Source organism: Molothrus ater, chromosome 4 (genome assembly GCF_012460135.2).
Source record: "Molothrus ater isolate BHLD 08-10-18 breed brown headed cowbird chromosome 4, BPBGC_Mater_1.1, whole genome shotgun sequence".
Taxonomy (NCBI): Eukaryota; Metazoa; Chordata; class Aves; order Passeriformes; family Icteridae; genus Molothrus; species Molothrus ater.
In genome coordinates, this window is record NC_050481.2 from 4,464,201 (window position 1) to 4,489,917 (window position 25,717).

At 39.3% G+C, this 25,717-nt stretch overlaps 1 long non-coding RNA gene across 1 annotated transcript in view; it reads left to right on the top strand.

Moving 5' to 3' along the window:
• The window catches only part of LOC118686348 (uncharacterized), a 105,152-nt gene extending 82,399 nt beyond the window's left edge, over positions 1 to 22,753 (top strand). Inside the window, exon 3 of the long non-coding RNA XR_004980146.2 lies at positions 22,618 to 22,753. This is a non-coding gene — a long non-coding RNA (uncharacterized LOC118686348). The remainder of the gene's footprint in view (positions 1 to 22,617) is intronic.
• The last annotated feature ends 2,964 nt before the right edge of the window (positions 22,754 to 25,717 follow it).

The following is a 25,717-nucleotide window of genomic DNA, read 5'->3' on the forward strand; positions in this document are numbered from 1 at the left end:
ATAGTTCATACTTTTTAGCAAATCACAGGAGAGAGAAGCACAGCTGCTTTCTCCCAGGAAATGTCACACCAGTAAATTAAGCAGGGCTCTAAAAGGAGCTGTGCTCTTAAAAGAGTATTTCCATTACCCTTCATGGAAACCCCAGGCCTCAGCACCAGGGAGGCACAGCCTGTGAGTCATGGGGAGCTGCAAGGAGATTTTCATGTTGAAAATGCTCTCTCTCTCTCTCTCTCTCTCTCTCTAAGAAAACTCCCTCCATCTCAGCAGGGTGGAGCCTGGGAACTGATAAGAGTGGCAAGGGAAAAAACAGCCTCCAGAGTCTGGGGAGGAAAAGGGAAAGGAGGGGCAGGATTGGTGACTTTCACCTTTTGAAAAACAGCATGTCGAGATTGCATTGGACCTCTCTTTCTTTTCCCTCCAGTTGCAAATCCACACACAAGAGATTTTTTTCCCTACTCTGAAGTTTACCCTCCTTCATTAGCATGGTGAGGTGATCATTGTTCAATCTGTCAAGGACACAGAGCCAAATCTAAAGCATTTGATAGTGGTGCTCTTGTAAAATACATGATTTACCAGCAGCTGCAGCGATTCTACAACAAACATGCTAGTGTGTCAGAGGCCTGGGACACAAGTTTGTTTAAACAAATCCAATGAAGTTATCATGGAAAAATGATAGAAGGGGGGTCACCATTTTCCTGATAACAGTTACAATCCGTAGATAAGAGGACTGAGAAGAAGACCCCTCTTACCTCCATAGTTTATCACACAGTTAATGCAGAAAGAAAAATTGTTGCAGGATAAACTCTGATGTGGTGTAGGATAAACTCTGATGTGATACACTAGTTTTGTCATTCAGACTGTGCTGAAACATGCATAATGGTGTGGAATTTGGGGCAAACACATGATGTGTAAGATTCTGAAGGAAAGAAGCAAGGAGAAGGATACATTTATGCAACATGCATTCCGAAGGCAGAAGGGAACTTGTGAACAAAGAGCTTTGTACTCTCAGACCTAAGAATTATTTGATGTAGCTCCTCTGGCTCAAATGTGCAGAACCATCAGGCAATTGAATTCAAGGTCTGAAACAAAGACAGCCCTGATGGTTCTGGACTTTGAAATGCTCTATGTACTTTACTGTGAACACAAGTGGTGTAGGTGCCTTCAGCAGAAAAAATGTCAGTTTTGAGGAGAAGTACTTCTCATGCCAAATGTTAATTTTAAAAAGAAGTAGCACTGATGCCAACAGCAATAGAGACTGACATTAACAGTGGTGATTTTCTCCTCCTTTTCATATATGCAGCCTTGTGCAGAAGTGTTGGGCCATGAGCGAGCAGCATACACACCCCATTATGCACCACACAGAATCTGGGAAGCCTAGGAACAATTTTAATGAAATAACAATAGTGTCTAAGCTACTAAAAGTACAAATTTTTGCTTCCCTAATGGAAATGAGCTATGGGCTGGGAAGTAGATGGCTCCAGTTTTTCCTGGCTTCCAGTTCCTTCCGTGTTCCTATGGCAAGGTGACACAAACTGTGCACTTACCTTATTTTTGGTTAGCAACGTAAACAGGCACAGCTACTGCTCAGCTCAGTGGGTATGTCTTAGAAAGACAATCTCAGATGTGTCTAATTTAATGATAGCAAAGGTTAATTAGGGGATAGAAAGGCCCTGCTGGAATTTGATCTACCTATTATTCTGCGTTTAAATAATGCAAATTTAATCAGCTGGAGTTAGAGAGATGGTATAATGAGCAGTGCCCCATGGTGAGGGTAAATGGGTTTGAACTGCAAATACAATTTTTTTGGTCTCCAGGCCTAGGGAGACTAGTGGTGGCCTCTCTGTGGAGAAGGACACTGTGTCATTTTTAAGGAATACACAGAGAAAAAGTAGGACATGAGCCTTGTGTAGATTTCATTTTTGTTAACCCTTGTCTGCTGTAAGTTTTCGTGAGTCTCCACATGGCTTTGATTTCAGATCTTCAAAACATATTTTGAGCTCCTTCCCTGGGCTCCTTTGCAAGACTTTGTTATGCAAAACAGAAAATATTTCCTGAGTTGATGTCTTTGTCAGTAGCTTGAAGTGAGGAAGGTCCTTTTCAAAAAGCTCGGCACTTGTAGGAAGGACAGCTCATTTCTGATTGTTTTCCATGACAGGGTGTCTCTCCTCTCTGCTTGTGGCCCAGAAAGTCTCACACTTTTGTCTGTGTTAATTGTTTGCTTTCATTGCTCTCTTTCTTTGTTTAAACCCTTAATCAATGCTGAAGTTGCATCCATCAACAGAGGCCTTGTTTAGCCCATGCTAAAGGGCTTTGTGCAGAGCTGGCTTAGTGCTGTCACACACTTCAGGCATGAGGAGGACCTGCTCCCAAGCCTTCTTCTGGCCACTGGAAACCTCCTGGCCACAAAGCAGTGCCTGCCCTGTCCAGAAGAAAATTTTCCTGACTGAGGAAAATTGTGTCATAAAACCAATTTTATTTCTCTCGGCCTTCTCAGGCCTTGCGTGGCGGAGCAGGCAATGTGGTGGGAAACCAGAAATCTCCCAGGGCCTCTCCGTACGAGCTGTTCTTGGCTGCCAGAGCTGTCCCTGTGGCTGCCCTTGGTCAAGCTGAGGCATAAAGCAGTTCTTGAGTCACCTGGGGTTTGAGAAGCAGCAGAGTTTGTGTAAAGCCCCCCATCTCCCCTCTGTTCCACACTGTGGAAAGTGGAGTGGACCAGAAATAAGTGCCAGGTTGGTTGTTGGTGTGTCTCCATCAGGTCTCCAAGCGAGCTATTGCGAAGTCAGGCACCCAAAATTTATTGCTTTAGCACTCCTACATGACAATACACTTGGGGTAACTTTGCAGCCCTGTTTCAGTGTTGAAGAAAACCTGGAGGAGGCTGCAGTAATCTGAAAACTGCCCACGGGTGTGCTGCAGGGAGGAGAGGAGAAGCTAAGGTTTGGAAGAGAGAAAAAAAAATGATGAAAGCAAACATGAGCCAAGACCTAAAGTCTCATTTTGCTCCCATGTGCTAGTGCTTGAGCAGACTATTGTTCTGGACTCAGAGATTGGTTCTTAATTATGCTGAGCAGTGAATGGTTCAAATTACAGGCGCATAGTTTGAGGAGCACAGAGCTGTTAAGAATTTTGGCTGGAGAGCAGCTGCAGGGCTGCTCTGAGATCTCAGGAGGTGGCTGTAGCTGGAGGTGTTCTCCAGAGTTAGGAGGTCTGCACGCTGCCACCTGAAGTCCCATGCTTGAATGCTTTATCTAAATCTGCCCTCGTCTTTATTCTGCTATTTCAAGCTAAAATAAAACATCTTGTATTTATTGTATCATCACATTTAGACACTACCATTTTGGAATCTCCTGTGGACATCATCAGATCCAGATGTTTGCAAATGTCATCATCCATACACTAAAATGATTACAAATGGAGATATATTTCTGTAAGCTGTTGCTGCTCGGTGGAGATTGCCAGCTTCCACTGGCTTGGAGGAGACTTTTCTTTTTAATGGGGTAGGGATGGCCCCAAGTTCAATATTGCAGATTTTTAAATTACACATATTGTTACATGAAGCACAAGTGGTTGCAGTCTCTATTCACTCATAAATTTGGACTGATTTCCTAAGAGATTACTAATTTTAACATGTGGAGGATGATTTTAATATTGGGATTACAAAATCTGATTACCTGTCTTTATCTGTAAAGAGTGTGATGTGAGTTCATTATGCTCTCTGATCAAAATATTAAAAATAAAATTAATTTCCAGAGAAGGACTGCTTTTCCTTCAACACACTCCCTTTGCCTAAATTGTCTGACAACTGCACTGGTAGTTATATGTACTGTACACAGCTCTGTCTGGCTTGTGAATGAATACTACTGCCCTCTACTGCAATGAACACACTCTCCATTCTAAATGTACACTAAATATGAGGAAATTATTTGTATGGAAGCTCAGAGACAAGCGGAGACACACCCAACACCTCACAAGGGGCAAGGGTTTCTGCTGGCCTCCTTGGTGTTGCTCTGGATGTCAGGGTAAGATTGAAGGTTCTACAGGAGGGAAAAGAAATCACATGCCATAACTTGCTCTTATTGTGCCCTAATTAGTAAAGTCAGGCTACATTTAAGATTTTCCCATCCTTTTACTGATTTGGGAACTATAGTAACAAGTTAGAGATTTAAAATTCATAGCTTTGGCTGTGAGAATGATAGCACAGAGCTAAAACTTTTGATACTCTCTTTTGAAAATGGCAACTCTGTGTTAGGTAGCACAGCTTTCAGACACAATTAATAAAGTTAATTATGCACTCAAGAGCGAGACTCTTAATCCAGGATTCTGGGGGAAAGATTTCCTGGTTTGACTCTTGGGAACACAAAAGAAATGGTGTTTCCAAACAACAGGAGAGCTCTGTCTTTCATAAAGTTTTGTGCTATGTGCAAATTGCATTGTGGGAAAACCCTTATATTTGCTATGAAATTATACTCCTGTAGTTTCACTGGGAGGAATATGTCTTGCTCTTTCTCCATTAAAAAAAAAAAAAAGTAATTATTTTCAGGAAATAGAATGAGAAATGGTAATGTATGTTAGACTTTGTTTTGGAATTTAAAGAAGTGGTGCTTCAATTCTATTGAGTGGAATGGAAGTTTGATTTGGTAGTCTGGCTGATGTTAATAGTTTCAATACCTCAATGTATTAAATTTTTTTAATGGCTGAAAAATGAAAGTCAGAATAGATCCAGATAAAGTTAATATGTAGTTAGATTTTTTTACTAGCACATATTATGTACTATTTCCAGTGTATTTTCTTATGGCTCTTGTGATGAATCTATGGCAAACTTGTGCAACTTCAACAACTAAAAATCTCAGAAATATGAGGAGCTGCCAGATTCCAAAAGCAACTGATCCTTCTAAATTGCAAGAAATTGGAAATGGGGTGTAATTGTTATCACAATTATATGTGCCATAAAGATATTGTTTTCATGAGTAGTTACTGCCAGGTCGGCTAAACTACGCTCAATAAACCCTGGGCCCAGGGGACTCATGAAATTGTTCTTCATGAGTGGTCTTGGTGTTGTTATTGGACAAGGTATTAAAGCTCTTTGGGAGGAATGGCTGTTGATACTGAGAAAAAGATTTCTTTCAGCATCCTATGTATGCATCATACAGTGCTGTGAGAAAAGAGTTTGTGTCAATATATTAGTGAAGTAATACTGTGGATATGTTGAAAATCATATTCAAGGTTAATTGCAATTAGGATGTTAAGAAACATCCCTTGCTGAATTAGACCTGAAGTAAGAGAAACAGAGGTTTTCTCTGGAATAATTGACTAAGTCATCTTTTGGGGAGTATTCATCATGTGACAAAATGAAATTACCCGTCATGTCTTTGCTGGAGATTAGATTTCTTTCAGTTGGTCTTGGGTAGCAATGAATAAAAACAAGAAACTGTTTGCTGAATCTCTTTGTAAACTCTCAAGCTTAAAGACTCAAGCTAAAACCTGACTTGGGTTTTCTGTTAATGCGGCACATGATTTATTTACTATAAACAATCCTGAAGCATGGGAAATGACTTCCAGAGAACAGAACATGGGTTTTCTGGACAACTTGAAAAATCTTTTTCTAATGAAACCTGTGGATTGAAATTGTTAAAGGATATTTTGTTTCCAATTTAGGTATCTGGCTTGATGGGATCAGTCGCTCTTCTCAATCCAGTCCAAAAACACGAATCACTGAGCAGACATACATTAATCAAAGCTTATGTGTTTAGTAGCTCATAAGGCTGTAAAAGGAACATTTCTTTCCTTTTTGGACACTGAAGCACAAAAAGTAGGTGAACTGTGGTTTCCTCTCACCAGCCATGAGCTTCCTGTGTTCCAGCCATAGTGATGGTGAATTGGGTACTGCCAAATTTAGCAGCATCATTCTGGCTACACAGGTCAGGCAAGCTGTAGAATTTGGTAGGTGATTAAAGAAAAGAAAATTCAAATGCCTTTGATTCCCCTGCTTTCTTTGAAAAATGTCATCTGAACAAAGCACTTGAAGAATGCTCTAAAAAAGACTAGGATGACTTTCTTTTGTAGTCATGCATTCAAGTTTTAACTGGGGAAGTAATAATTTAACCAGTAGGCTCAATGACTAACACAGAAACAGACATGGATATTTGGAAAATTATCTTAGTGACAATTAGATGGAGACATCACTTCCTGTGGCATTGAAAATTGTAGTAAAAGCCATATTCTGCAAGACACACTGGGATTGCACTCCAGGAGATGATACAGTAGATTGTAAACATTGCTTTCAAGAATGAAATACTCAGTCTATGCTGATCAAAGTAAGATAAACAATGTACAGCTTAATAATTTGTTTTTAGTGAAAATATCTTAATTGAGAAAGACTTTTAAGATCTAGAGCTCTGCTAGACAGGCTGAATGACCATTATAACAAGGCAGCCACAGTGGTTTCTGAAACAGATGATAACATTTTTAAACATCTCTTCTGTTGATACAATAGTACTGTTTCTCTGCTCTAGTATTATAACTGAAATTTTTCTGGATATATTTCCACAAGAATCAATGGTTTATTGTCATTATTAGGCAATGTAGAATTTTCAGTCTTCTCTGCTTTCTCTCTCTTTCAAATGCTGCCCTCCCAGTTATTTTGGACCATTTCTTACACATAAATGCATGATTAGAAAAAACATCCAAGGCTGTGTACTTGTGCATAATCTGCTCAGTAGAATCATAATCCTGTTCCTTCCATTTCTTGACCTGTGTTGTTTCATTTCTTCCTGGGAGTTCATTGCCTAGCTCTGAAGAGAGCGGTTAGGAATGTTGATGTAAAGTGAGTTTGATGTTTAATGGACCTTTCTTCTTTCTCTTTAAGCAACTGCTTCCTTAGAATTTTGAACAGATTGCAGCTTATCTGGCTAACGAATGTGTGAAACTGAGCTTAGAGCACGGCACCAAAATTCAGCAGTGATGTCCTCACCCGTGTGGGTCAGTCAGTGTGACATGAAACAGAACATTGTGTGTCACCTGCAAGGCGTTTGGTACCTCAGGTGGCTTTTAGACAGCTCTAGGAAAAATGTGTAAAGTTTGCACTGGCACACGTATGTGACTCTAAATAAGTATCCAGACCAAAACTAGGTAGAAGAACTTGAGCTGTTCTGATAGTGGCATGGAGCAGAGAAATCTTGGCAGTCCCACCACTCTGGACCCGCCCAAGGCATGTGGATGCTCATGGAGGATCAGTTCCGACTTGAGCTCCTTTTGTGATGCCAACTGTTACACAAATGCTACAACCCCCATGTAAGCATAAGGCATAAAAGTGATAGATTCAGTTTTGAATTAAGGCTGTAAGGGGGATTTCAGCTTAATATTTAAGATGAAGTCAAGTATTTGTACAGGAAGCTGGCCATTTACCTTCCTCTGTTTATCCCTCCTTACTGCCTGGTTGTGTGCAGCACACATGGAGTTGGCAAACTGCAGTTTTTCAGAATTTTTAAGTGAACTTACTTTGGCACTAAAATGCTATATTGCTTCATTTTGCATGCTTGAGTTGTACAATTCCTGGCGGTAAAAATTGCACTTTGGGTTTTTTTTGGGTTTTTTTTTTTTGTATTCATTCTACTTAAGAAACTGAAATCTTAAGTGGTTATGTCTCGCCTGGAAAAGTGTAAGCCAAGTGCCTGATTTCCTGTCTTTCATACACCACCAGAAGGTCTCCACTGACCTCCAATTAATAGGATTCTGTTGATGTAAAAGTGGTGCAAGAATGGATTGAATCTCAGATGTATTTGTGAGTTTCATTGAGATTCATCAGACTTGGGTCTAATGAACAAAAATAATTATGTGTATGTTTGGCAACATTTGTCTCCTGATTAATATTTTTACATTGAGATGTTAGATTACTTACAGATGCTTTCTTTTTGCTTGTTTAGCAGATTTCCATTTTTAAGCGATTTTGTGCAATTTTGCAAATATTTACTGAACATTACAGTACTGTGATTTTACAAGTGGGGCAAAACTAAAATTGCTCACTTAAGTTAAAATCTTACTGCACTGTAAAGTGCCCTACTCCTCGTTGTTTTTAATTAGCATAATGTCCTTCAATTTAATGCAATTAGGTATTTTCTTGCAGATAAATTACACAGAAAAAGCACTGCTAAGTTCTTTGCTTCCATTATGGTTTACAAGATTATTCCTAGTGCCATAGGGTAAATATTTCAACTTTGTGTTCAGAAAAAATGAAATAGTAATCATCACTCAATCTTATACAAATATTTGGATTTGTCCATTGTAATACCCTACAAAGTTTTACTAATCTCAGTATGTAAATGCAGGTTGTTAATTTATTAAGAACTGTGGCAGCCTGGTTGTTTAGCCGGTGGTTTTGTTAAGACACATTGTGTGTATCTGAGTGATTAAACCAGCACTAAAATCACATCTCTCTCTATCAAGACTTTCAGGTTGAGTGCATTTGGGATTCATTCTCAACTCTACCATGGTTTTTTCACTTGAGCATTAACATGTCAGATAAGAAGAAAATAATTCACAGCTGTCTTGGGGCTCAATTCACCCGTCCCTGACATCAAATTTACGCCAGCGTAACTCTATTGAAAACCATGATATTGCTCTGGTGCTACACTGGTTTAATAGAGTCACAAATCGGGCCTTAGGGGGATTTCTTGGTTACTTCTAATTTTCTGATTAAAGCAGAGTTATTGAAACTCATAAAATCCATGGAACATTGTTGCTCCACTGTGGGCTATCTGCATCAGAAACCTCACTTCATTCCGGGCCTTAAGCAAATTCCCAGCTGGCCTCAGCTCAGTGAAGGTACATTCAGTCAAATGTTTCAGCAGGAATTTATTTTTCAATTTGCATACTATTTCAACCACATTCCAGAGCCTTGCAACCACAGAAGTTCAAAATATTCCATAGATTTTGGATTCTTAGGCAGATGTGAGGCACCATCTCCAAATTCATGCTTCTCTTCCCTACCTCATCATTCCTCGTCATACAGCCAACAAAACTGCAGATTGCTACCCAAAATATGTTCAGGATCAACCCTTTGGGCAGGAGAATTTCCTATTCCCTCACTGTCTATGGTCTGTAGGGCTCAGCTTTCCAGCAAAGCATCCAAACCTCCAGTACAGCAAGGAGAGAAAGGAATGGAGAGAAACAGAAGTGGAGAAATGACGAGCGGAATGATCACAGGGCGTCATTTCACATCTCAGAGGAGGTGCAGTCAGGTCTGGTCTGACTCACTGCTGTGGTTTGCAGCCCTCTCTGTGCCATTTGGCAGAGGAAAGGGGTCTGAGGGCTTGGTTCAGCTTGCAGGCAGTTTGAAAGATGCTGATGGCCTCGAGTTCTGTAGATTAGTGTAGTGACAGGACCCAAGGAAACGGCAGGAAGCTGAGTCAGGGGAGGTTTAGGTTGGACATCAGGAAAAGATTTTCACCCAGATGGTGGCTGACACTGGAACAGGCTCCTCAGGGCAGTGGTCACAGCAGCAAGCCTGACAGAGCTCAAGAAGTGTTTAGAAAATGCTCTCAGGCACAGGGTGTGACTCTTGGGGATGGTCCTGTGCAGGGCCAGGAGTTTGGCTCCTCAATGGTTGCTTCCCACTCAGGATATTCCTTAAGAAAAGAAATTGTGAGAACTGCTACCTTTGCTGCAGGGCTATAGAGGTTGTCTGCTTCAGGAAAACAGTCTAAAAGAGCCCTTGAAGTGTGCAGTGCAGGAACAATATCATGCATAACTAAAATGGGGTTTTTTTGATTACTCCTTACTCTTTACATACAATCCAAATGGCAGTCAGAGAGTTCTTTTATTTCCTAAGAGGTTAAAATTTAGCAGTGCAGAGACCAAGGAAATACAGAAAAAAGCCCCTCCAAACAAAACACTTAGGGGAGAAAGTAATAGAAGAAAGAAAAAAGCTTATTTAATTTCAGAATAGTTCTTGGTATTCTTAAAGCCCTGAATGAAGATTTATGTTGGTCTTTCTTGATCCAAACGGGTTACCTCTCTTTAATAACAAAGATTTCTTTGAGAATGTTTAATACTTATTGCTGCTGCCAGATACAACCTCCTACTTTTTCAAGGTTTTGAAATATACTGGGCAGTTCCTAAGCTTTCTTTGGCATGTGGAGATAATTCATGTGCTGGACTACAAACCAACTGCTCACCCAAAAGCACAGGAGGCCCGGATGATGTAGATTAGGAATAAACAAAAGGAACTGGAAAATTCTGTAGAGGTAACATTTGAAAAACTGTGCTCCCACATTATATGGTGGAAAATAGCTTGTGAACATGAATGGTCTGCAGAGGATCCTCTGCCTTTTGCTATAAAAAGGTTTGTTCTCTTGTCCCCTTACATGTGTACTCAGCAGATAACACAGAAAATGCTAATCCCAGTTGTAGGCTGGTGAGAGGGGAAGAAAAGGAGCGAGACTAAAGCAATAAATCTGGATCACATACTCAGAGAGCATTGGCACAGTGATGGCAGCAGATGCCCAGGAGAGAGGGTGTTCAATCTGTATTGCATCACACAGAAAATAGCACACATGGTGGGTTTTTCCAGAACTTAGCAGTCCTTCTGGAGTGCCAGGGGCTGCAGTGCCCCAGAAATACCCTCTACAAGTCCCAGGCATCATTGCTGCTCTCAAAGCATTGTGCCAGTGCTGATGTGAATGGAAGAGATTCCAGCAATATGCCCATTTCCATGGAGTAGGTCAAAGAACAATGGAGCAGAAGACAGAACTTGGATGAAGCTACCCCTGTCAAGAAAGCTTTGGTTTTGTTTGAAAACTGAGACAAAGTGTACCTAAATGGATAAACTGAAATGGCTGTAAATAGCCTCTGAAGGCGTGCTACAATAAAGTAGTGCAGAACTCTTCTTCATTATCCCACTTCACATTCGAGGGGATGACTGGAAAAGAAGATCCTGTGTTTTTTTAAGAAATCCACAGGCCTTACAGCAAACGAGCATGTTTTCCAGTTCAAATATTATGAGTATTCTTTAGTGTTTGCACAGGCTCGGGGTTTCTGAGCCCATGTAATAATCTGCAAAAAAGTCCCACTTTTTTTTGTGCTGCTGAGGCTCCCACATGGCACGGAGTGGAAAACACTTTGCTGTGGCATGTTTAATGGGTTGCAGAGTAGGCAGTGTGTGGTTCCTTGGAGCAACTGGGATGAGAGAAGATAAAATATGTCCTGCTTTCCCAAAGCAGATTGTATGGCTCTGTGGCTACCTGAAAGGAAAGACCACTTCCAGTTTAGCCACACAGACGTAATCCGTGTGTATTCTTAGATTTATGAGTGGCTGCATTACCCTGCAATTAGTCTGGATTACCAAAATGTGGGATAAGAAGGGGGGAAAAAAGGTTTGCTTCTCATTATTTTTTCCTCTGAGTATTCATCTGCTTTACTCAGAGTTTCCTATACCTGATTCTTCGGTGTCTGTGGCCACCAACAGAGTTTCCCCCAGCCCTAGCAGTCTGGTTTAAATGTGTGTGCTGTACATTCTCCTTGTCCTGAGGGCTCTGCTAAAGGCATTTATCTGTTGAATGACGTGCAGACTGCCAGATTCAACAGATGACAGCTTAAGCACAGCACTAGTGACCACCAATGGTGAGGTTTTTATTTTGGGATCCTGCTTTTTCTTAAAAAAAAAATGTTGCCATTATTGACTTTTTTTTAAATTCCTTTTTTCAAGCTGTTTCTTGTGTTTTGATGTATTCTTCTGCTCTGTCCCATATTAAGGACTGATCTTGATTTCATGTGCCCTAATTTTGTGCTGCCCCTCCTCTAGCCTTCAGCAGTTGCTTGTGGTTTGTGCAGGAGTTTGGGAACAGATGCGAACAAACAGGCACAGACACAAATAGATGGTACTGACTCCCTCCCTCCCTCCCTCTCTCTCTCTCACCTGTTGGCCATTTGCTGTCCTCTGATAAATTGAAGGCATAAGGCAGTTCAGAAAACACACAGATCATGACTCTTTTTTGTTTTTCTTACCCTTTTTTTTTTCAAGTAGAGGTTTGTACAAAGGCAAGACAGGGACATAAAACAGGCAGAGGGAAAGCACAATCCTGAGTCTTCCAACTTTGGTTAACTTTGCTATCAGCAGCAACCTGATCATGAGGGTCCTGCCTATGTGTGCACTGCTCTGGGACCTGCTTGGCAGTGTTGTTTTGGGATGAACACTGTCCTATACTGGTGAAATGGAATGTAGTTCAAGGTCATTTCTTCAGGGGTGTCACACCATTCCCCAAGGAAGGGTTTAGAGACCCAGGAAATTAAAAAGTCAGATGGATGCCAATGGGTAGAGGGCAAATGCATCCTAATGCAATTCTGCATACCACCACAATGGTCCTTAACAGGGATTTTCTTAGGAAACAACATATGCAAAGATAATAACCTCCCTGCTGGTCCTGGCAGATATCTGCCTTTCTGGCCGACTGAGATCCATTCATATGCACAACAGGGGGGAAAGGATTATTTTAGCCTACTTATTTTCTTTCCTAGTTCACATCATTCCCTGAGTATGTACAAATAGGAAGGATGCCAAGTTGTTTACAAGAAGATCAGCGATGATTTGAGCCAAAACTATCAGTCCAAGTGCCCTCAAACTGTAGGGATTTTCTCATGTGGCTGTGACTCCAAAAGCTGTGACTCAGCTCCATCTCTGCACTGGAGTGAATGTCAAAATGAATATCTAAGCAAAAGCCCCATTCTGAGCTCTACTGAGAGCTCCCACTGAGTGTCAGACATGAGAAATCACCCTGACTCTGTCAGTATAAAACTTCCAAGACACAGGTAATGTACATCATAAATTTGAGCTGAGAAATTCTCTTTTAAGCGGTTTTCCTTTGAAAATCTTACTGAGCTCCTATCTCCTTCCCCTTGCAGACCACCCGCAGATACCACCCACAGACCAGTCACCCCATGGTCTTGAGGGGTCATCTGTCATTCTCACTATCTTAATCCTGAGAGCATAGGTGCTCAATCAGAAAAATAACTTTAAACAGGTGCTTGTTGTCAAAACCACAGTTCATATCCTCAGAATATGATTAGAATGAATATTGACATCTAAGTGTTTGCTTCCTGCTAAGTGTTTGGATGTTGAATATGTGTGTAATAACAAAGGAATGACTGCAGAGAGGTATGGAGATTGGACATTTGAGAGGAGGAGTTCTTGCTGTAAAGAAATCAACAGGAGGTACAGCATCAGCTCTGAAACACCAGTGTGGTACCAGGAATGTTTATATTAAGCAGTCAGACCAGAATCATCCTCGAAAATGATGCTGTGAATCATTTTGTATTTTGTACTATATACAGGGTATTTTGTAACAACATTTTCAGTTCTTCTTGTTTTCTTTTCTCTTTTTAAATCTTCCCTTCAGATATTATATGTTGATTGAAACTGCAAAGTAGATGAGTGGCAAGGAAGAATTTTCCACTCAATCAAAGTGAAAGAAGAGATTTTGGCGATTTCTAATTATATTCATCCTCAGTCTTACACTGCTGTATTTGTTTCCAAGTTTTTTGGGTGTTTTGTGTTTTTTTGTGTGAAGTGTTTTGAGGTACTCTTGGGTGTGATACTTCTGTGCTGAGAGAGCTGAGAAGTTCATCTATGCCCTTACTGTCTGTGGCATTGACAATGGGCACCCCTGATCTCTAATGCTCATTCAGATACAGATGCCATGGGTGGCCCTCCTTCCTTCACTGTGGTTAAGGTCACCTCCCCGCTGCATCCACACATGGGATCTTCATTGCAGCCCTGGGGCAGCTTGCTGCTTGTCCTGTTTCAAGAGACAAATTCACATTCACCTCTTCTCGATTGTTTGGTCATCTCTCATACAACTCCTCTTTACTTTCTTAACACCTTTGCTATGGAGCTGCTAAAATTTTGAGTTGTTATTTCTGTATTTTGTAGTGAGCATGATCTTTGAAGGGTTATTTTTCAACAGCTTTTCTAAAAGCCTGCTTTCTCCTCATTTGACTCCATCCTTAAGGCTTAGCCCCTGTGCATTGAGGTATCCCACTCTAAGAAGAGAAAATGATTTTTTTATTTGGAATACATTGTTATTTTAATTTTTTAAATTTCAGATGCAATGTAATGATGGTCATGATACACACGTGTCTGAGGTTGACTTCATGACATTATTGCTGTTTATTGCTCCTGTCATCTTTGATTTCCCCTTCTCTTGCAGTTTTCACTTCTTTGAAGCTTGTCTTAATTTCAGACCCGAATCCCCAAGTTCCACATCTGCTTACCTTTAGTCATCTGCCTATTCCCATTGATTCCACTGAGAATACACACACACTTTAAATTAGGCACATGTGCAAGATTTTTGGAATTAAATCATGGGAAATGTAGTCTACTTGTTGTTATTTTTCCCAATTTCAACAGCTAGTGGCTTCTGCAGGTGGTCAGACCTGCAGAGATTTAAACACCATGATTAGTAAAGAAAAGGCAGTTGGCCAGAAATCTGTAGGAAAAAAAAGGTTTTGACAATATTAAGAAGAGATTTTTTTTTTTTTTTGCAGCAATAATAATGGTGTGAGCTTTCATAGCAAGGGTTGCTCCAAGACAGTAGAGCTGGCAAAGACCCAGGATTTTATTTTTATTTCTTGAGGCGATTCTCAGATGAGAGACAGTTTTCATCAGACACAATTTTGCTCCTTTCCTTAAGTAAATCAGTGTCATCACATCATGGGGCAGGAGGGATAGGGAAGTGGTAATTTGTAATTTCTGTTGGGGAAACACCTCCAGTATAACTGATGTTGTGTTGTTTAGCAGTTGGGAACAACAGGAAAAAAAAAAACAAAAAACAAAAAGAACCAAAACACCAGAAGGATCACAGAAGTTTCTGGGAAAAACTGAGGAGGAAAACCAGACTGAAGGAAAATCTGTACTGTCAAGATTGACTACACTCTTACAATTTGGTTTTCTTATTTTGTTTTTTTTTTTTTTTTTTATATTTAAACTGTTGCAACAAGAGCTGAAAATAACTCCTATTTCAGTTTGCATTAAGTAGTACTGTAAATGCAATTTCATTAAAAAAAAGAGAAGCTGTGGTGTTCTAAATCACATGCCTTATGATATCTGAAATTATTAGAATGAATTTAAACCATTAAAATAATTGCATTTATTTGAAAAAAATCTGTATTTTTACTTTTACTTCCATTGATGATACAGACTAGTTTTGGCAGAGAAAAAATGAGAGAAAATGAAAACTGTAGGAAGACAATAAAATGACAGCTTAATTTTCATTTAAAAATTCATTCCTCTAGAAATGCAACTTTCAAAACATTATTGAAGATGTGTGGAGGATCAAAATGATTGTTTAACTCCAGCACACCTTAAACACAAGTCTAAAAATAACACCATTCCCAAAAGGCAGAAATTCGGAGCTGCCACCATCTCTGCAGCTCTGTTGCCAATATCTGCATTGTTTATTTACCCTGGGACAAAAACCTCCGTGGATCAGGAGCAGGATCTCAGGGCAGCTCAGATGGAGCCAGATGGGAGGAGGTGGGAGGTCAAGCTTTGGCTCCAGCTCATCCCTCCTGGCTTTCCCCTGGAGGCTGCTCTTGTGATGGAAAGGTCCCTGTAGGGAGGAGGAACCCAAAAGACAGAGAAAAAGTGAGATAAGGAGAAAAGCAGGCAGAGCAAAGAGTGTAACCTAGTGCTTCCTGGCATTGCCTCCTGAAAAGAGCCCCTCAGTCTCCATCTTCTGCTGCACAGAAGGGCATGAGGTGATCTCATCTTTGGAAATGACATAATTAGATAAGCTAATTCATTTTTCTGCTGATTTAGAATCATTTTTGCCCGTGTTTCATTTGCCAGTTTTATTCTTATAATCTATTGGTAACTTGATACCTTTATGTTTTAAGAAAAAAAAAAATCCTCCCTTTCTACATTTCAGCTGTTAAATAAAAAAGCAGCAATTCATAAGGAGCACAAAATCCTACAGAGGTGAATGCACTGGAGATCCAGAGCAAAATTTTTTCACAGTTAAATTTTTGGCCTCTTCCCTGCTATCTTGCAGGCAGGGCAAAAGTGATCAGGATGATCTGTTCTTTCTTCAGAGTATATTTATGTTTCCTCTGCAGCAATACACATCTTTTCATTATTCTTTGGACTCAGAACTATCTGCAAATCATGATTGTTCTGCCTGATATTTGCTAAATATTGACAGAGAAACAAAGAAAATATGTGTGTTGAAACGAGCTGACCTCTAGTACAAGCAGAGCAAACAAGTGAATGCCCTGGGATGTGTCTTTTATTATTGCTATTTTTTTTTTAATAAATAAATAAATCCATGAAGAGATGAGTCAGGCTAGGATAGCAGCTCAGGTTTTACTGGAGCTGATGGCTTTTGGAGGGTTTTCTTCTACCCAGCATCACTCATCCATATCATGTGTCAGGGAGAGCTGACTATGTACTCAGATATGAGGTAGTACCTGAAAGTATTCAGCTGGTTTGGATGGTCTCTGGAACCTGCCTCTTCATAAAAATCATCTTCAACCAGGCCAAAGAATCTTCCTGTATGGTGTATCCAGAAACTGCCCATGAGCCAAGAAGTTCAGAACACCCTACAGCATCAAATATAATTAAAAGTGCACATGGATGCTGTACAGGAAGGGTCTCAGGAATTGTGAGGCTGACAGGAACATAAGCATCTTGCCCCATGTTCAGGGCATTTGGAAGGTTTGTTTGACCTTCATCCTGGCTATTTGCACACAATTCCTTGTTATTATTTACAATAGCATTGAATCAAAATGTGAATTTGCCATGGCAACCCAGGATTCAAATGGGGCCAACATTGCTTCCCCAAATTACAACACCTCCTTAAAAAAGGAGTAAAGAAGAGTGCACCATGTAATCTGAACTCTTGCAAAATGCTATAAGAAAAGCATGGCTTTAATAAACAACACATTTTCTGCAATTCTTAGAAAGCATTTTAGAAGAAAAAAATCACAATTACAAAAAAACCCATAAATATGTACATGCAAAATGAGCTATTTCAGCTTAATCAATTTTTCAGGAAAATATTAACTCTGGGAACGTACTGGCAACAGTAAGACCAGTGTAGGACATTGACATGATGTGGGTGAGGAATTCTGTGTCACTGCCTTGTTTTTTTACTGTAAGGAAAACAAAACAGTGACAAGCTGTATGTTCATTCATGCATTTTACTTTCCATTTCTTTGGCCCTTTTGCCAGAAAAATAACGAAGCATCCAGCAGATGACATAGCTGTACATAAATAAATATTTATTCAAATCCCCTGCTTGCAGTCACTACCCACTAACAAAATACCAGAGTCAGCTGGACTTCTGGAAAGCAGAATGCATCCAGAAATTTTGCTTAGGTTATTCAAAATAATGCTCGTTTAACTGCAGCTTTGAAAGTCCCATGTGGTTGTAAATGTTTTTGTGTGAGTACCTGTGTGTCTGATGATGTTATGTGATAATCCTGGTGCGTACATATATATATATGTATGTATAAAATATATGTATTATATATTATATATTAGTATATATATAATATATATACACACTATATATATTATATATACTAATATGTCTGTTGATGTTATGTGATAATCTTGGTATATATATTTATATATGTACAAAAATATACATTATGTATGTATTGTATAATATATATGTGTTATATATAATATATAGTATATATTGTATATAATTATATTATATAGTATAGTTATTTTATCTGCATTATTATATATATATTATTTGTAATTATTTTTAATATATATAAAATATGATATCTTGGACTAATATATATAAAATATCTTGGACTTCTCCCATCCATTTCACTTTTCTTCCTGTTATTCTCAGGTGCATATTACTGACAAGATTTGCCCTAAGCACACCTGAGGTTTTCTATTGTACATATCAGTTTTATAGGACTGATGCACATCTTTTTTATTTTTCCTAATCAGAGTTTGAAGAGGTTCAGCCACTGTGTCTGGCTTGAGAAAAACTTTATTAATAGGACAATCTTCTCACCTTTATAAATTATTCAAGTGACTATGAAAATAAGAAAAAAAACAGTTATTTGTTACTATTTTTTAAAGCAAGTCCAAAACCCAAGCCCTGTAGCTAACAAGGAGTACAACAGGTGAGACAATCCATGTCTTTCCACACATTTCTACAGATGTTTAAGAGTTGGTTTTCCTTAGGAGATAAGTGGGAGCTACCTAACAGAAGCAGCAGCCCCAAATCTCTATTTTTTAAAAAATTTTTATCCTACTTTCACAGCACAGGCGCCATTAACTTATGGTGGACACACCAGCCCTGCTGGATATCCACAGAGACTTTGTCTGGTCCAAGTCATTTGCTTTCAAGATTTTTGTTCCTTGTGAACAGACTCCTGGAAATCTGGGCACAGTATTCTTGCAGATAATCCCTGTCTTTGCCACTTTATTGCTAGTTGTCTCTTTCAGGACCTTTCAGCCTTGAATATCAGCTTTCCATTTGCAGTTCATGATACTAGCTGGAAATTTCACAGGACAAAAGCAGATCCTATGCATTGGCTTAGTTCCACTATCCTTATTTTAGATTCTTGTGAATTAAGGAAAACCACAGCAGGTTTGAATTTTGTTTTGCTTTTTAATCTAAAGATACTGTTTGTTTTGGCTCAAAGGGAATTGTGAGAAATACCAATATATTTAAAGGGAGCACATTTAAGTGCTTTCTGAGGACAGCAAGTGAACCCTAGCAGTGAAATCCTGCTGTATGTGAGGTTCTAAAATTGCAATGTGCAAATGCTTTACTGGGATGTAAATGTACAAGTATGTGTAGTCCAGGATGATATCCAGTCAAAAAATGGCTAATGTATAAGCAGAAATTATTCTCAAAATTTAAAGGAATCGGTTTATACTCACATCCAAAATTTCTAGTGACCTCACACACCATGAAACAATGAAATCTAATAAGCTGTTCTCTTCAACAGAAGTTTTAAAATATGTTCAGAAAGACTTTACCTCACCTCTGCTGCCTGACTTCAGCCTTAAAATCTTAAATCTGACAGTTGGCCACTTCTCTTTTACTTCTTTTTCTACCACAGAACAGCATCTTGGCTTCGCCTTCCCGGCCTGCATCAGCCCTACCAACACTCTGAAATGCTTCATATGGAGCATGCCCTGTATTCACTGGGAAATACTAGAAGTCCTGATGTAATTTCTCAATAAAATAATGAAATTAGATCCTAGTGAGCTAGGGACACTGGACATTTGATTTCAGAGCTCCACACTGCCATGGCTGCAGGCAGTATAATTTCATAGTTCTTGGAATATGTGTAACTCAGGAGTTACTCAGAAACATAAACTGCAATTCCTGGAGGTAAAGTGAAATATCCATTAGTTTCATATATTCAGATTTGTCTACTCTAAAAGAATATACTTTACAGACAGATACCCCTGATACCTGACACGTGGTTTTCTTTTGGGCAATCAGTGCTGTGTAATTATTAAAAAAACTGTTCCATTCTCAGCCTTATGCAAAGACTGAGTCTATTATTTGCCTTGGTCTTCACAGAGAAAATTCATTAGTTTGAATTGTGTTTTTATTAATCTTAAAAGTCAGGGAAAAGAAAAAAAAAGCTAAGGCTAAACTCCATAATGCCTTGTTGTACCCCTTGGAAAAATTTGCTTGTCTGTACTTTAAGCTCCCTGTGACAAAGTCTGTCTTTCCAGTGGTTTCAGACTGTGTACAAGACAATAGAAACAATGTGGGAATATAACAAATTCTTAGTGATATTAACAGTGCCAGGGGATGCAGTTCCAGTCCATGGAATTGCAAAGTGTGTCCAGATGCTGCAAGGATGCGTATATTATATGCATCCTTGTTTATCAACATCCTTGTTTATTAGCATTTACAATGCTTATAATGTTAAACAGATAATAAAAGGTTGAATTAAACAAGTCAGTGGTTTTGGCCTTACTGACTGCAGGTTCTGGAGTGTACATGAAATAAATCCTCTCCACAATAAGCACTGGTTGGCTCTATACCAGCTCCAAGGACATTCAGGATACTGACTCTCCCTTCTGGGAATAGTTCCTCTGGGGCTGCTTTTCAAAAACTGACAAGTTGGAGCAAGTTTCAATGTGTAGTGCCCAAATCTTATATGATTTGACAATTTCATCTTTGGTAGGTGGCAGTTCAGCCCTCTTTTTTCAAAATGTAGAGGAGAGAAGGGTTTGTTTGAATGGTTTTGTCAGAAAATAATTGCAGAAGGGTGGCCAGTTCCAACACAAACCCCAGGGACAGCTCTGCTAGGTACTTTACAGGAGATATTGATCATCCTCCTAATTTACCATCAATGTGTTTACTTATTGCATGGTGTCCAACATCTCAGGCACTGCTTAGACCAGCTTCTAAGATATCAACCCTGGAGAAAGCTTTTAAACTCTATTCAATTACAATTCATTTATAAAAACCAGTTTAGCTTGAAGGAAAGAAATGTAAGGTAACTGCACGGTAGGAATTATTTTGGCTGTGCCAAAGGATTTCCTGTCTGTTTCTCAACTCTTCATATTTTGAATTTCTTCTGTCAGAAAATTTGTCTGTTACTCTGAAACTATAGAGGACAGGGTTTCCTTCAAGGTGTATCAGTACCTACATAATGTTAAAGATGACCATCAGTGTTTTGTGAGCATGTAATGCACTCGATCCATGCACTTTATTGATGTTCCTAATGAGGTCCAAAGATCCTGTGATGGAAGGTGTGATGACATTTCAAGGTATTAGTGATAATCACTTGGCAGTATTCCCAATGTCCCAATATTTCCAATTTTCCCAATCTTTGAATTCCAGCAAATGAAGGTCTATTTGAAATTAAATTCTGATATGGGAGCGTGCTTTCCTCCTAAGGCTGGGCATTGATGGGTGGGAATCTGTTACCATAAAGGGAGCTAGAAGGCAGCTGAATGAAACCTTAGACAAAAAGGAAGGGGTTTTTTGTGCTAAATGACTAAAACTAAGGCACGTGGCCAAGGCATGCATGCATCATAACCCACTACTTATTTGGGTGAAGAAATGCCCCAGCATTCCCACTTGCAGCACACTGACAGCTCAGCCCTGAGCCATCAATTATCCACAGCAGCGTGCCCAGGACTGGTGCTGCCACATGCACAGTAAAGCCTGCTGCCCACAGAGGCCCAGCTTTGGATCTGGATGCTGCTTTCTCCCAGAATTCTGTATTTGGATGTGTGTTGCTCAACAAACTGCATGGCAATGACTGCACGCTTCATAAATTGGCACCGATGGCCGCTCTTCTTCCAAAGTCAAGTGTAAAGTCTTAGGGACTTGTTGATGAAAAAGCCATCTGATCTGGCTGGATCACAGAAAAAGGAGGGCCCCAAATTATGAGCAGGATCTGTTCTAAAAAGCCCATGTGCTCATGTAAAAATGTGATGGAATATGGGCACGGAAAGTTCCGTGTGGATTTCACTAGATGCACAGGGATTCCTGGTGTGCACATAAATTTATATGTTGTACTCAGAGACATGATGCAAAGGGCCAGGAGGTTGTAAATATGTTTCCTTGCTGCATAAAGTAGGGTGATAAACAGTGACATGTCAGAAGCCCTGGGAAAAAAAAAAGATATCATGGGGTCAAGCATGATATCTAACAAGTCTCACTTTTCTTTGCCCTGCCTACATGTTTTTATTTCTACAGTGTGAAACCAGTAACTCTTGTTTGACATAGCAACTGTGCTCCCTGAACAACCTGGGAAACTCTTAATGGCTGTACCTGTCTGAGTATTTGACATAAGCTGCAGGAGTAGTAGTCAGCACCTGTTATTTGTAGAAAAGGCAGTGAAACAGTCCTAAAATACAGGAGTAAAAAGCATACTAGGAGTATATTATAGTTCTCAGAAAAAATAGTTGTTTTCAAATTATTTCAGTCAGTTGACATGCTTACTTTTATTTATTTTTACTGTTTGTAATCAAAGTGTTCAGGAAAAGATAAAGCTGAATAATTTTCCACCAGAAAATATCTCTGTATTATTATTAGCCAGTTTATGCAAAGCAGACTCTATTCCTTTTTGCAATATGCTTAATTTCCCGTAGACTTGGATTACAATAATTTTTTTGAAGTTTTGTCAGGTTTTGCTGTATTTCTTTAAATAAAAATGCAGGCTGCATTCATGCTGCTCACTTTCTGCAGGTTGTACTTGCAGTTTAACTGCCTTAGCTCCTTTCTCTCACAGCTGCTTGTGTGCAAAGGCTTTGCTCACCATTAATCCCAAGTGTGATGGGCTTTGTAAAAGTGGCTGTGCAGAAGCCTTGAGAGGGCTCTCTGGGAAGATTTGGCTTTTGTAAGGCTGCCTTCAGGCCAGTTCCTTCTCCTTAGGAAGTTCATCATCCTGTCAGGAAGGCATGGAGAGGAGTGAGGCCAGGTCCTTTGGCAGTTCTGGATTAAAGCTTTAATCTTTGGACTACTTGAATGTGCCCTAATTTATGCCATACCAAAGCTCCTAAATTATGTCTAAAGCAGCTCTATCCTCTTAGGTTCTCTTTAGTTTTAATGTTTCTCATTAAAAATGATGAAACATGAACCACTGTTACTGAATACTCATCTTTCTCACCAACAGAAAAACCTCAGCTCTTCTGGACATGAGACACATGGTGGCAGGTTTTGGCTTTTTCCAGCATGAGCAGGGCATGGCTGATTCAAGCAAGGACATCCAGGATCTACACAGATCTCCATCATTGCTGATGCTGCTTAGATTTTACAGGTGAGTATGAGGACAAATTTCAGAGGCAGAGCTTCACATTGTGTCATGGCAGCTCTGCAGCCAAATGCTGCTGGTAAAAAATCAATTTAATGCTATGGAATTGTTTGTGTCCAAGTATAAAGGCCTTCAAGAAAGGAAAATGGTAAAAAAAGCACCTTTGCTCAGATTTTACTTACATATTCTTTCAACAGCATGTGTGAAGGAAAAATCTTGGGAGCTGAGAAATATTGGGCATAGAAACAGTTGTCATAGTAATTGTCTTCCATATATATAGAGTTCATTAAGTGGCCTATTAATTGCTGATGCCAGTATAACAGGCAAGTGAATGAAAAACTGTCAGTCTGTCTAAAAGGGCAGTCAAAGAGAAGGAAAATAAATACCTCCAAAGAATCACAAAATGTTCAGAAAAAGTAAGTTTCCAGGGGAGGAGAAGGTTTCAATAAAATTATGACTTTAGCTCTGGAAAATAATTCAGTTAGAGCACAAGTGGTTGTCATAAAATATGTGTATATTAGGAAAAAAAGCACTGTTGTCTCTTTCAAAATAGAAATAATACCTTCTAAGCATCTCAAATGTCAGCTTTTATTTAATAAACTTGGGTAAGAAATACACTGTATTTCTTGGGTAAGTTATACATGGTATAACCACATGATGTTTGTGGAATGTTACTTTACATGTAAAAGATGCTGTAAACATAAGGGGCTTTGTGTGTGTGTTACTCTGTGAGAAACCCACTCCATTCTCTGAGAAAGCTTATCATTGAAAAGACAAGATAGGTTACAACAGAGTGACATAAAGTCAGTTCTGCAAGCTGTCACAGAGCATTCTATTTTGCTATCATAGGGACTGCAAATTCCCTGTAAAAGTCACTTAAGCACTTTGCAGGAGATAAGTGTTCCTTACATCCTTAGAAAGATTTCAGAAAAGAGAAATGAGCATGTATTTCCATGGACAAATGGCTCAGACAACATAGCTAATGGTGTTTGGGGTTTGTGTGGGACAGCAGGATAGATGAGTTCCCTTCATAGAAAAGCTAGGAAAAATGTAAAGTTGGTGAGGGGCTCATCTTGAATAGGAGATAAGAGTGAGCAGTTGGTGCTGTTGGGCTTTTCTGCTAAATGCAACTGCAGGCAGGCTGGAAAACTGCTGCTTTTTCATGTGCATTGATGAACACATGTGCACATTTTTGCCTCACTTACTAGGTAGGTGCTAACAAAGCAGCTGAACCGTGTACAGGATTGGTTTTGGTCTATTTTTAGTTCTGCCTTGCACAAGGTCTGGACATTCTGTTCTGCACGCTGCCGACGTTTCAGCCACGGCACAGCTCACACTTCTCTTCTGAAAGCTGCTCCAACATTGTGCCATTGCTGCCAGGAGGTCCTAAATGGGAAACAAAACCAAACCAATAAATCAACTGTGATAAAAAACAACAACAACAAAACAAGCAAGAGCGCTCTGCTCTTTCCATCTTGCAAAACAAAATCCTTCAGGCATGATTTATTAGTAAAGCCAGCTATGGACAGTGAATAATGTACATCTGGATCTAATGAACAAATGCACAGCCAAAATATCCTCCTTTTTTTAATTTTTTTTTCCAGAGTTTAAGTGAAGTAATTCATCTGTACTTTAACAAAAGCTTTTATTTCCACATGAAGAGGAGGGCAGCCATTCAATCAGACATGACTGAGATTGTTTCAGTCAGTTCAACTGCCCAATATTTTCACATTACCTTGAAAAAAGAATAATAAAGAAGGACACGTGTGTGCTATTTGGACCTAAGAAAGTCTCTACCTACAAGATGTCTAATATATATAAATCTATGTACAAATATTTATGGTTCTATTATACACAGGAAAAGTAATACCTTTGCATTAACATGAAACATCACAACAAATTAGGATCATAAATAATAGAAAGTGCATGTGAAACAAAAAGTCTGGGAAATTCTTTACTCATCTCCGTAGCCTTCTGGGCAGAAAAGTTCGTTTTGAAAGCAGATGCCCCTGAATTGAAGTTTTGCAGTGGGTGTTCACTGCTTTCAGCTGGCAGTGAGGGTTTTTAGCAATGCCTCCAATTCTGAAATGCCCAGATTGTGATCCACGAGCAAGTGCAGAAATGGGTGGGCACATTCTTGAGGAAAAAGCTCAGTAAGGCTTTCTCTCAAGCATGTGTACAACACTTCAGTACCTCTAAGTGATGCAAGCCAATAGAACTACTGGCACATTTAAAGAAAAACATAACATGTGTGTGATTGCCTGGAGAACTGGAGTCCATGATTTTAATTCTGTTTAACAGTGGTTTAACTCTTAGTGTCATGCAGCTATCAGGCTGCTTTTCTTTTACTCCTGTTTTCTTATATTGGAAGCAGGTCTTGATCCTTTTCAAGGAGCTTTTGATTTAGTTTAAAATCACTGCTAAGCAGCAGAGCAGGAAAACAAGCAGCGTTGTGGGGTTTTTCCAATTAATTTGGGATTTGCAGTTAAATATAGGTGTCACAATTTAACATATGAATAATTCATAAACCATCAAACAGCACTATTTCAGTGGAGGAGTTTTCTTGAAAAAATAAGAAAAAGAGTCAAACATATGCCAAACATTTGCAGGATTGTTAGCAGCAAGTGGCTGAAGGAAAGTTGAAAAAACTGCAAATAAAGCAACCTAGCTGATGGGTTGTTTAAATTCTCAGATAGCAGCTGATGACTTCTTCCTATTCAGGGGGAATTTCCTGACTTACAGCTTTGCGTTCATTTTTGTTTCTGAAAATCCTTTACAATAGGAAAGCAATTATCTCTGAAGGAGATGGACTGAATTGGTTTCTTGTTCGGGAACTTAATCTGACATATTTTTCCATGCAAGAAAATCTGTTAGAGCTTGCAACTGTATGGGGAAAATAAGACATATTTGTGTTGGTAATTGGCATGACTCTTCTTGCATGTTATTAATTTTCTGTAAAGAA